Consider the following 12,467-nt stretch of genomic DNA (forward strand, 5'->3'; position numbering starts at 1 on the left):
GCAGGATTTTAGTAGTTTGGGTTTTTTTGTTTTTTTTTTTTTTTTAATAGTAATATTTTATTTTAGTTGGTATGAATTATTGTGGGTTCATGTTTGTTCTACTTTAATAGATAACCTGAAGTTTTGGGAGAGTGTTGCTCAGTATGACTGAATCCCCTCACCTGTACTTATGAATGGATCTTTGCTCATCAGTAAGTAGAATGTGAGTAGAAACAAGACGAAACGTTAAAAAGGAATGCTGGTACAGGCGGGAATTAGTGATTTTATACTGCAATTCCTATTTAAACCTTATGCTGCCCAAAGCAGATATGAACTGAGTTTGCTGGGAATACTTAACAGGCTATTTTTGTTGGATTAATATTGACTTCTTAAAGGTAATTTTATGTAATTGCCTTGACCATGGCACCTTGGGGATTGGGGTCACTCATTCTTTTCTGAAATTTGGAAGTATCTTAGTTTTAATGTGATGTAAAACAATGTGATCTCAAACAAGATTGTTAGTACAAAAAAACATTCCTATCCACCTTGTGTTAGTTCCTTGAGAGCTTTATGCTGTGGGGATGGTTCAACAGTATCAAGTTTATGACTGTATATTGATCTGAAATAATAATGTCAAAAATTTAAAAATAATTAGAAAAGATTTAAGATTATGGTGTCTTTATGAAGCCAGACCCTGATATTTTCTGTTATAGTTTTCATTTCACATGTCTGTGCACTTTGATGAGGCTTACTATGAAGCAAAAGGAATTTTTACTGATAAATCACTTTGTTGTTGCACTGAAAACACACATTAACAATGCAGGTCTAGGCAATTTTTTTCCTTATATACCAGGACTGTAATTTTGTATATGTTTCTTTAGGTCAAATTAATTTTGCTATGAGCTTTCTTTGGGCACAGGAATCTTACCATTCTAGAGTCCACATTTATGGGATTTTTGCCTGGTAGGCCATGCTTACCAAGAGAATAGGTCCTTTTGCATTTTAGTAAACTGTGGTTTTGTTTTGGTTTGTTTTTCTTGGTAACATAAAACTGTTTATATTGTGGCTGACATACTGCTGTTTCCTAGAGGACCACCAATGTTTATATTTTAAACTAATGGAAAAGTTTAACCACATACATAATACATATATTTTACTAAAATCCTGGTATTTTGCTAAGCATTCTTTTAGGCAAATTCATAGTCAATATTTTTCCTGTGAATTGCCTTATGTTGCACTGGACAGTGGGCAGCATTTACCAGCAGCCTAGGTAGTTATTGTCTGCGAAAGCCCAGGTGCTTAGTGCGGTGAATGTCATAACAACAAGCTAATAGCACTTTGCTGCTTCCAGCAAGGATAGCTCACTAATTCAGTTTAATAAAATATGGTGATACTTTTAGTGCCAATAATCAGATCTGGAGACTTTCAGAAACAACAATTATGTGTATCATTTCTAGTGCCCGCATGGTAAAGCCTTTAGGCATTGAAACTGATTTGGGAAACCTATATATATAGTATTGCTAATGTTAGTGGTTCATTTATCTACTGAAACATTTGTTTACTGTTTTGCTTCTTTTCTGTTGTTCAGCCACGACAAAGAAGCTCTTTTTATGGAAAGGAAATTAAAGTACATAACTAGGGTAAGATGTAAACCACAAAGCTTCTGACATAAACAGGAGGCAAATGGCCTTGCAGCAGTTATGCATAAATGAATAGGCTGAAGTAAGTTGTTGTAGCTGAGAGCATAGTTATGGCCAGGATTTGTCATGAGTCACCTCTGGCACCTACCGAGGGGAAAGGCAATGACTAAAGCATCTGAGCAATGTGTCAGATTGCATCTGAAGAAACCTGCTAGGAAGTCTCAAAAATTCAGCTTTCCTAGGTGTCCCTCAAAAAGCAACTTGAGATTGTTCTGAGGGACAGTGAGTTGATACTTAGGCATGGGTATGTCCCATGCCGGTTCCCTTAGAGCAGTGCATATCAGATGTTGACTGAGCACAGTTGTGACTTTCTGCCACTCTGTGTGTGCATCCTGTAAGTTCTCAACTGTGTAAACTACCAATGCCAGTCTGCTGTGACAGCAGTCCCACTGAGCTGAAAGGGCACTTTCATTACTGCACACTGAGTGACTTGCTGAGTCTGGTTTTACACGAAGAGGCAGCCAACAGAAGACAGGGGTATCTGAGAAATTAGTAGCTCCCATGGGACTCTTTGCAGTTCATATATTGGCATCTCTGGGTACTTGAAAGAAAACAAACCCTGGGTGGCAGGAGAGGTTTATACTGGAGATGTGGGAGAACTACTAATGCCAGGAGAACCTCAGAAGACCTTGCTGAGAACACATACAGACATGCAGGGAAAGATATTTTGTGGGAAGTATTACATGAGAAGGGTGCATAGACATGGACCCTAAGGCTATATTATCTGGTTTATTAATTGTTCGACACACATGGGGTTTCCTTAGACCCCCAAAGTGATAGGAAGAGTTCATGTCTCCTTTCTTTTTTCCTGAATCAGGCATCCCATGGTGAAGCTTTCTCCTGTTGTGTTAGCATGACTAACATGATTAACTGCTTTAGGTTAGTTCTTATGGGTGAACTAACCTGAAAAAGTGTCTCATGTTAGAATTTCTTAAAACTCCACCATGATTTTTTCTTTTCAGAAGAGGATTTCTTCTGAGATGCTATTAGAATTGAGATCAGTGCTATGACTCTGTCCATTGATACTTGACAACCTTGCTTTCACTGTGGTTTATGAAACCTTACCACTGGGCACTTTAATTGCAGACAAATGTGGTTTAGACTTATGCTGAAGATCTGTAGGTGATGACTGAATACAATTTTGCTGAAAGCTCAATTACAATAAACCTCAAGAGAGCTGCACCTCATTACAGTTTTAGAGGAGTTTCATATATGAAATGGAGTTTTAAAGCAATGCACAGATGTTTTATGTCTCAGTTAATTTGTATTGACAATACCTGTCTGAACAGCAAAATCCAGATTTTTGTAGGAATCTCATATAAGAAAATTTTGGATTGGACTTTCTCATGTTTCACATGTTTCAGTTGTTTTGACTGTGGGAGACAGGGATGCTAAAAACTTCCAAAGACCGGCCAATGTGCTTTTTTCCTTTCAGTGCACTGTAGTACTCACAGGTGAGAGGATGAAGTGCTGGATTCAGGAAAAAGCATCAATATGCCTGATATTGCTTCATGGCATAGGGGTAAAGTACACACAGTGTGCCTAGGTCAGATCTGACTAACTGGGTCATTGGTTTCTAGAATATAGGCCTCTCACAAAAGCCATGTTTAGATTTTGTTGAATCACAGTTATATTTATGACAAAAACTAAATGTATTTATAGATAATGTATTTTAAGTAATGAAAATATGTGTCAGTGTTGGAGGCAAAATAAATGACTGCATAAATACTCTGAATTGTACTTTTGTTAGAAGTTTCAGTTAAATTTACTGCTATTTAAAGTATTAAAGATTAATGTTTTGAGGTAGAACATACATTCTTATGTGTGATTTTAAAATTTGTATTACAGAATCAAAAAAAGAGCAAAGATATACAGTAGCATCCATCATAAACCTAGCAGACTAATCTAACTCATCAGGAATCAAACCCACTGCTTCCTGTCTAAGCTTTGATACTCAGTTTGGAAAGCTTTATAACTAAATGCTATAAGCAAATCAAAGTGTTGTCTGGCACCATTATGAATTTCTAAATGGTAGGTAGCACATAGCACAATTCAAATGCTTGTCTCGAATATTCACATGCTATTAATGTCATTTAGAACAGTGACTGAATCAGGCTTGCCTTGGGAAATTAAGGATGTTGCAACTTTTTCCAGGGATGCAGCCCTGCCATGGATGGAATTCACTGGTACAATAGCCACTTAGTGTGCATGGCCCCTGTAGATTTGGTATACTAAGTTACTCTATTGCACAGTTAGCTGTATGACAGTTGTGTAAGTATTGCTGCATGCTCTACAGATTTAAGTGCACTCCATTTCCCCAGCAATTACATGTTTCTTCAGTCTTCTGAACTATTAGCAAGTCCTGGAAAACACTTTCTCCTCTGAGTAAACTGACAGCTGACCAGTAGCTGATACATAGGTATTAGTTGCCACTGGGGAAAATCGGAGTGAATATCCCATTTAGTCTGCTTTGGCACAATGAAGTGGTTATCACCTGGTGAATGGCAGTGTTAGATACAGTAGTGTTATCCTATTAAAGTTAAGTGCCAGAGATCCAAGTGTTGCTATACAGTCTTAAAGGAAAGTCAAGCCTCAATTGTATTGAGAAGAGCTGATGAAACCCTGCCTAGTGAAAGGGAAAGTATATAAATGAGGTAGGTATGCAAAATATTGTGTTAAATGTTACAGCACTGGTATGGCACAAGACTTTTTGCACATATTGCTCTCAAGTTCCTGATTTTTGTTAAAATTGAGCTAGAAAAAGCTTGTCTCACTTTTAGTCCTTTCTTCTTGATCATGTTCCCAGCAGGAATACTGCTAAGTATCACATTCCCAAAATGAATGCTAATGACATCCCAACACATTGTAACAGAAGTTTCATAATGCAATGGGAGTTGGTAATTTTATGCTGTGATTTATCTGAATTACTTATTTTCTTATTTTGAAGAATATGTATATTGCAGAATCAATGCCCTGAACCATGTCTGCTGATAATGTTGCTTTTGATTCTCATGTTACTATTTAGAAAGATGCACTTTCTTCTTTGGGGAAAGAAATAAATATGTATTTATTGTGATTTCTGTTTTCAAAATGTAGGTAACTGACAGACCTACAGGAAGACATTTTGTAACTTTTCAGAATACTTTGTGTGTTAAATCTGTATGTTATAAAGTATGAGCTCTATACTCTTCATATATCTAACTGGTCCTTCTGCATAATTACAGCTAAGAGAAGTCCACAGAAGAATCCAACTTTAGTTTGTACAAGAAAGTGGTCTGCTGTAATACAGCATTTCAAATAGTTTCAGACATATGACTACATTAAATAAGTCTTATTTATCACTAGACTAATAGGGAGTCTATTAAACCTTAGCCAATTGGAAACAGTATTGTGAAGTTTCATCATAGGCCAGATAGTAAGGGAGAGAACTGTGGAGCTATAGTAAAGATTTGCGTTGAACTGGAGACATTTTCTGAAGAAGTTTATCCCCCTTCTTTATCGGAGGGAATATGAAAGTTAAGTTGTGATCTGAATGATCTTCAGGGAAGAGAAGCCTAAGAGTGTTCAAACCTTAGGAGACATTTTTTATCTACTTTGTTTTGTTCTGTTTCATTTAAAATTAGACTGTACTAAAGTAATATGAATAAAGGAATATTTCTCAATTTATTTTTATTGAGTGGGCAAGATAAGATAAAACCTACATATAGTTAAAACTGCAGCCAGCTGCATACCATCCATCTACCTTTGACCCTATGCTGCAGAAATTTATGCATGCGTCATATGCAAGGGGAATACAACTGGTCCTGACAGCAGGTCACCCACTGCCCTAGACTGCAGAAGTCTTGGTGAGGATGATGGAGATCAGACGTCAACTTCTCACAGATCACATGCAGAGAAACTGGAGCTCTCTGCACATATTGCAAGATTATCAGTTGTTTCTGAAATATCAAGTATACTGTACAGGAACAAGATTATGTGCAAATAAAGGTGGCATTTTATTTTCTTTTGTACCAAAATACTGGCATGTCTTTTCACCCAGAACCTCATTTAATGCTTGATGTTCCAGGTGAAATCTGAAGGAGATTTTTCTAATGAGTGCATGAATACTTGAGAAAAAAATCTGCACATAAAAGATAGGGGAGTATAGTTTATTTTTTAAGTAGTATTTCTTGGCTAGTCAGATATCCTTAATATTATTACTCTGTGCTTTACGGACAGAGATTCTTCTGTATGGGGAAGGACTAGAAAGCCGAATGCTCTGAAAGATCATCCTTGTCTGTCTCTGTCCCCTTTATGCTTGCACAACAAAAACTTAACAGTACATTAAGAATAAATGGCAGTAATGTACTGATGGGAATACTTTAATTCAAAGTACAGGCTAGATAAAGCCCAACACTTAAGGGTATGAAGCCTGTTGATTAATCCTTAGGTTCTATTTCTCATATGTAACATTGTATGCACTTTAAAGTCTAGGGAGGTAGTTTGATAATGATGGTAGCTCTTATGCAATAAAGATTTATTAAAAGGTGTGTATTTACATGTAGGGAAGTGACAAGCACCAGAATGTAGTGAGGTATGAAATAACTTTATGGCATTTGAGGAGAGCTGATAAGAAACTGCATCAGGGAGAAAGGCTTTCAGTGAAATTTTGGGAACATGGGAACAAAGCTGAGCCAAAAAAATCATCTTTATCGATTTTGCTTTGATGGGGAACTTCTTCCAGAGTCTGTGAACTGGGTTATTTACTCCCTTCCACCCTCACCCCCACCCCCCACCCCCTTTTTTTTTCTTTTCCTCTTAGACATGCCATGTGGTTTTCAGTGTTTTGTTTCTTTTTCCAAGGAGACAATATTTTGTGATAGGGAGTGTCTTTTTGCCTTTGATTTCTGTGTGATTGGTTTGCTGTTTAGATGTGGAATTTGTTAAAAAGTTTCAAGCAACTTGTGTTCATCTGTAGAAATGCTGTTGGCTACCAGTATCCTTTGCTTTTTAATATTGCAATTTCCAATGCTGACAATTTGTTGTCTTTCAAAGATAAATGATTTTTTTGGGGGAAGAAAATGAAATGATTGAACCTACCAGCATTTGATAATTGATGGCTGTAATTTTCCATCTTCTATGTAGTTATTCCTATACTAGCTACAATATTCATTACCCTTTTGGATCCCAAGCTACTATTCATGGCAAAGACAAGAATCTGCACAAGAAAACATGTAGACTTGATTAATATCCTTAATTACACTGCACTGAACCAAAGGGTAATATTTCTTACTGGCTCCCGTTAATAATCAGTTATGTCTCAAAGCACTTGGATCAATAACCTTTTTTTTTTTTCTTTTTTTTTCTTTTTTTTCTTGAGCACTGAGCTTATTGTTTTAGTATGAAAGTGTTAGGATGAAGAATGCTGTAAATTTTAACTACAATCCTTCAGAAATTTACTATTGATTTACTGAAAGTTTGTTAAATTGGAGGGGTTCAAACATCTCAGCAAATGGCATTTTTTAATAGACTGTTTCTTAGAGGATATCAGCCAGCTCTGCTAAGTGCAGGGATAGTAAGCAAGGAAATATTTTACATATGCATGTCTTCCACTCTTGACTGTTTGCCTGGTAAGGCCCAAGTTAATTCCCACTGTGTGCTAGAGCAGCTCTTTGCTTAAGCAACGGCAGCCTCTCAGGAGCACACATATATTACCTTAGGTACAGCACTGTGTCAGTGGCAGTCCGGGCTGGGGCACTGGGATCTTAGCCTGTATGTAGTACCCACATACAGACATAATTTAAACTTGCTGTCCTTTGGCTTCAACTGTAAATTCCAGATTAAATGTGTGGTAGTCAGCAGCCTTCTCTCTATTCTTTGTTATGGTTTGCACTGCCACTGGCTCACTGCACTGGAGCTCCTCTTGTTGCTGTTGATCATCTGACTTTGGTCATTATTCTCTACAACCATTGCTAAGCAAATTATCAATACAATGTGTCCTTAGTTTCTTAGGCAGTCTCATGGAACCAAGGTGATAGTGAGAGAGGGTTGAGCTTCTAAAGGTTTCAATTCATTTGCATAATTTATGAGTACTGTTCTGTGTGCCTCTGTATATACAAGTTTGAAACTGTCTCAACATGGAATTATTTCACTACATCCTCAGTCCTTACCCGTAACTGTGACCTAACTGCAGCCATAATGCTAACAACTGACTGAAGTGCTAAGGCTTGGACAACTGGCCCAAGCCAGAGTTGACCTATAGATGAATCCTGTATGTTTTATAACTGAAACCATTGTGCTAGTAGGTATTGTACTAAGTTATAACAACGCACTTATGCTGATGTGAAAAGTACTGAAGCATTGAAGTACTGAAGCCTGAACAACAGGCCCCAAGCCGAAGCTGCTAACTTAGTCTGTAATCATTAACAAAGTATGTAAACTCGCTAGTGAAAGATGCAGCATAGACAAAATATAATCAGCAGTGAGGAGAGAATGTATCCAACTTCCCTTGTTTAGCCTTGTTCAAGGCTGAGAACCCAGGTATTTGGCCTTGTAAGAAACTCCCTTGGTTTCCCCCTGAGCCCTGGCCAGGCTTTGGGTGGAATCCAACAGGAGAATGAAACCAGAAATTTTCCGCTCAAAACAAAGGTGCCAGCTATTCTGGCCTGTCGATCTCTGGTATATAAGGCTGGGCCCACTCACAGCGACTTTGGAAGCCTCACCTACGGGTGGATGCACCGCGTAGGATTTCCCACTTGCCGGGACAGGCTCTCCAAACCCTCGCTGTAACCGGGGCTCCCCAGCGACTGCGGATCTGGATGATGGTAATATATGCAAGTGGTGATGTATTTTTCTTAATCTCTATTCTCTCTCTTGTGTAGTAATGATTTGATGCATTACCCTGTATTTTCCTGTTTGTTGCTTTAAGTGCACTATTCTGCTTTTTCTTACTGCATGTTTTCTGTGTTACACTGTTACTTTGGTTATCACTAGTAAAATACGCCTGCTCCTTTCACTCTGGTGTCTAATTGGTATCCTTAATCAGCAGAACACTGACAGGCTGCTCTTTGCTCTTTGCAACGTTAAATCATAAAGCAAAACCTTGTATTGCTGTTAATTTTGTGGAGAGTGGGGGGAAAAGAAATCCCTGAAGTGTGATAGGATGTGGATAACAGATTTTAATTGCTGCTTTCTCAGACTGTCTGTAGTCGGGTTAAAAAAGATTTTCCTGCTGATTCTCATGAAAGAAGACAGCATTTTAAATATTGATGTGTATGTGAAGATGTTCTAAAGTGCCCAGATGGACCTCTCCAACTCTGTTTCTCTGATATTTGTTGTGTTTTTTCTGATTGGCAGCCACTGGGCTCCAGTCAGGGGCAGTGACCCTCCTGACCATTGCTGCTCCCCAGGCAGTGTGGCTGTCGGACATTTCTCCCTGCTGGCACCCAAGTATTTAAGGTATGTCACTAACATAAAGCCATAATATATAGATTTTTCCTCTTTTTTTTTTTTTTTTTGGTTGGTTGATGAATCATTTGATCCAGGACAAAAGCGTCTGATTTTTAAACAACAAAGATGCCCAAAACCTCGTTTTTTCAAGGTAACTGAAGTAAAATGAATAATCAAAAATTTTGAAGTCTATTATTCCAGTTTTATAGATTATTTTTTAAAAAGTTTTTTCAACTAAAAATATAGATTGATTTTTAAAAATATGATTATTTATTTATTAACTTGGATTCACAACTATGTTTATCAGCCCAGGACTGTTTTGTGTGAATATGTTATCCACCTTTCCTCCTCTCAAACTGTCCAACTCTCTAACCATGTCATTTCAGCAAGACAGCCATCTCAAGGCTTCTTGATGTAAAGACACTTTAAATAAATTCAAAGGGTTACACACAGGACAAGAGGAAGGTTATTTCTGTATCTGAGACTTCAGAGTGAATGATTTACTGTGAATAGAAGAACATATCTCAAAAGTAATCTTTTAAATATTTATTTCTGCCTGCAGAAAAATTTATGGTGACCTAAGAATTTCTATAATGGCGCAATTTACATGGCACCTTTTGGTTGATGAGAAATCGCAGTCTCAAAATTACTAGAAGCCGTGTTTTCACAAATAACATACTCATAGAATTGCTGACATTTTTTTCTGGTTTAATCATTTCACCAAGGCATTTATTACATGTATGTCATAACCCAAAATAATAATGCAAATGGAAGCCTTATCAATCAGTTGGTTAAATTTTGATGCACTTTTGGTTGAGCATTGTTTGGTTTCTGTAATGATTTTGACAACTTTGTGTTGTTGCTCTACACAGCTTGAAGATAAATGTTTGCTATATGAATCATGTCAGTCTGGTATAATTGGCAAAACTAAGTGCAAAGACCACAGAGGTATAATTTCAAAAGTATCAGTGTTCATACTTATATTCTATTGATATTTTGCTCAGACTTCAGGTCCCAAATGCTCAGGCTTTCTGAGTAAGTCAGAGAGGGACCTGGGGGTATTGATTGACAGCCGGCTGAACAGGAGCCAGCAGTGTGCCCAGGGGGCCAAGAAGGTGGTGAAGGGTCTGGAACACATGTCCTATGAGGAGCGGCTGAGGGAACTGGGATTGTTTAGTCTGGAGGAGGCTGAGGGAAGACCTTATCACCCTCTACAACTACATGAAAGGAAACTGCAGAGAGCTGGGAATGAGCCTCTTTAGCCTAGTAGAAAGTGACAGGACAAGAGGGAATGGCCTCCAGTTGCGCCAGGGAAAGTTCAGACTAGATATTAGGAAGCATTTCTTTACAGAATGGGTTGTTAGGCATTGGAATGGGCTGCCCAGGGAGGTGGTGGAGTCCCCATCCCTGGAGGTGTTCAAGAGTAGGGTCGATTTGGAGCTTAAAGATATGCTGTAGGTGGGAACTGTGCTAGGCGAACGGTTGGACCAGATGATCTCCAGGGTCCTTTCCAACCTAGATGATTCTGTGATTCTGTGATTTTGTAAGTGGTATTTGAACTTCTAGGATGCTTAAATTCTCAGTATTATTTCCCTCCTTTGCTCTGAATTGAGCTCATTATGTATTTTAGATGTGGAAACCTGAATCCTGATCTGGTGAAGAGTTGGTACAATTAAGATTGTTTGAAATGTAAAATTTTTAAAAACTTGACACTTTTTCAGATACTGTTGGAGAGTTTCTGAGGCATCAACAGAGAAATTTTTGATGAAAATAAGGGAGGGCACTTTCGAGTTGTTTGATGATCTGGTATTAAGACACTCACATGGCAATGGAAGACCTCAGTTCAATCAGAAACTCTTCCTCAAGGTAGGAGCACAGCAGCTTTCCTACCATTGTGGGTGAGTATTTCATCACAAAGCACTTGATCTGGGGGCTGCTTCTGTAACAGTTTGTTTATTTGTTTGTTTGTTTATTTGTTTGTGGATGGGAGGAGAAGAAAAAGTGATTGGCAAGAAGACACTGCTTTTATGGTAGTCTTTTTTTCTTTTTTTTTTTTTTTTTTTTTTTTTTTTTTTTTTTTTTTTTTTTAATCCATAAATACCAGATTGTTACCTCCTATTCTTCTAGTATGAAGGAATATATTAGGGTTCCCAGTGAAATGCCTCTTGTATTTTAAGGGTAGGAGATAAAATGTTAACCTAAAATGTCCATCTACACCTCACACAGCAAAGCCATGCTCTCTTTTTTCCAAAGTTTCATAAAAGCAGCCATAAAGTCTTTATGCCTATATTTTCCAACATTACTTTTTCATTGAGTTTTCACTGCTGTGACTCCACTACTGCTGTTCAACAATTTTGTGTGTCTCCTCAGGTGATACTTCCTTCAGAAAGGCAACTATAAAGATCAGTTATTATATCCTATGTGACATTTTGGTTTATCATTTTAAATGACCTGCAGCAAACTCTGCCTAAGGCGCGCACTTGTTTTGTGGTATAGTGGTTTCAGATGTCAGTATCTGTTTTCATTCTGCACATATTTTGCATGTAGTTGTAGCTTAGAATAAAACATAATGTTGAAATTTCTTTTGATAGACAGAGATGGCAACAATATTGTTGGCTGGCTCCACATTAAGAAAAAATCTGTTATTTCCAATGAAGAAAAGGTTGGGGCTTTTTTTTTTTTTTCTTTTTCTTTTGTTTTCCCACAACAGGATCCTCAATTATTATTTTCATTAATTTTCTGTTTTCTTATCAGAAGTAATTATTTTTCTACAGATCACTGTACTACTAACAATTAAATTAATCCATCTGGAGAACACTTAAACCCTTAACCCAGAGAAGAATGCTTTTAAACACACAGGTAGGGAGTGTAGGTCTGTGGTGCTCTTTTCCCTTCAGTCTTTGTCATATACTCCTTGGATTAAATTACATTTTCATTGTATGAATATACCGATCTTGTTCATACTTCTGATTTTTCACCTGAATTACTAAACCTATCATTAATTCATTCTTTTCAACATGGAGATTTTAAAATGTAGTGGGAGGTTTTAAAATGTAGTGCAGGAACGTCTCTGTGTATACCCTTTTTACTGGCACCTGGTCCTGTTCAGTGAATCAAAACAACAGTGTATGATTGCTATTTTTTGTTTACTGGTAATTCAGTGACTGATTTTTAAAAAGAAAAAAACCCCACAAACAAAAAGCTGAACAAAACCCCACCACCAGTAGGCAATAATCCCCTTAGAACAGGACCTGCTCTTGGAGTCCCAGGAAGAGCTTTTATTTCTGAAGTTATGGTCTTAGAAATCTTGACTCTTGATTTCTGAAATCTTTTAACTCTGTTTTTCCTTTTTTTTTTTTT

This window comes from Athene cunicularia, assembly GCF_003259725.1.
Source record: "Athene cunicularia isolate RWA chromosome 9 unlocalized genomic scaffold, athCun1 chr9_part1, whole genome shotgun sequence".
Lineage (NCBI taxonomy): Eukaryota > Metazoa > Chordata > Aves > Strigiformes > Strigidae > Athene > Athene cunicularia.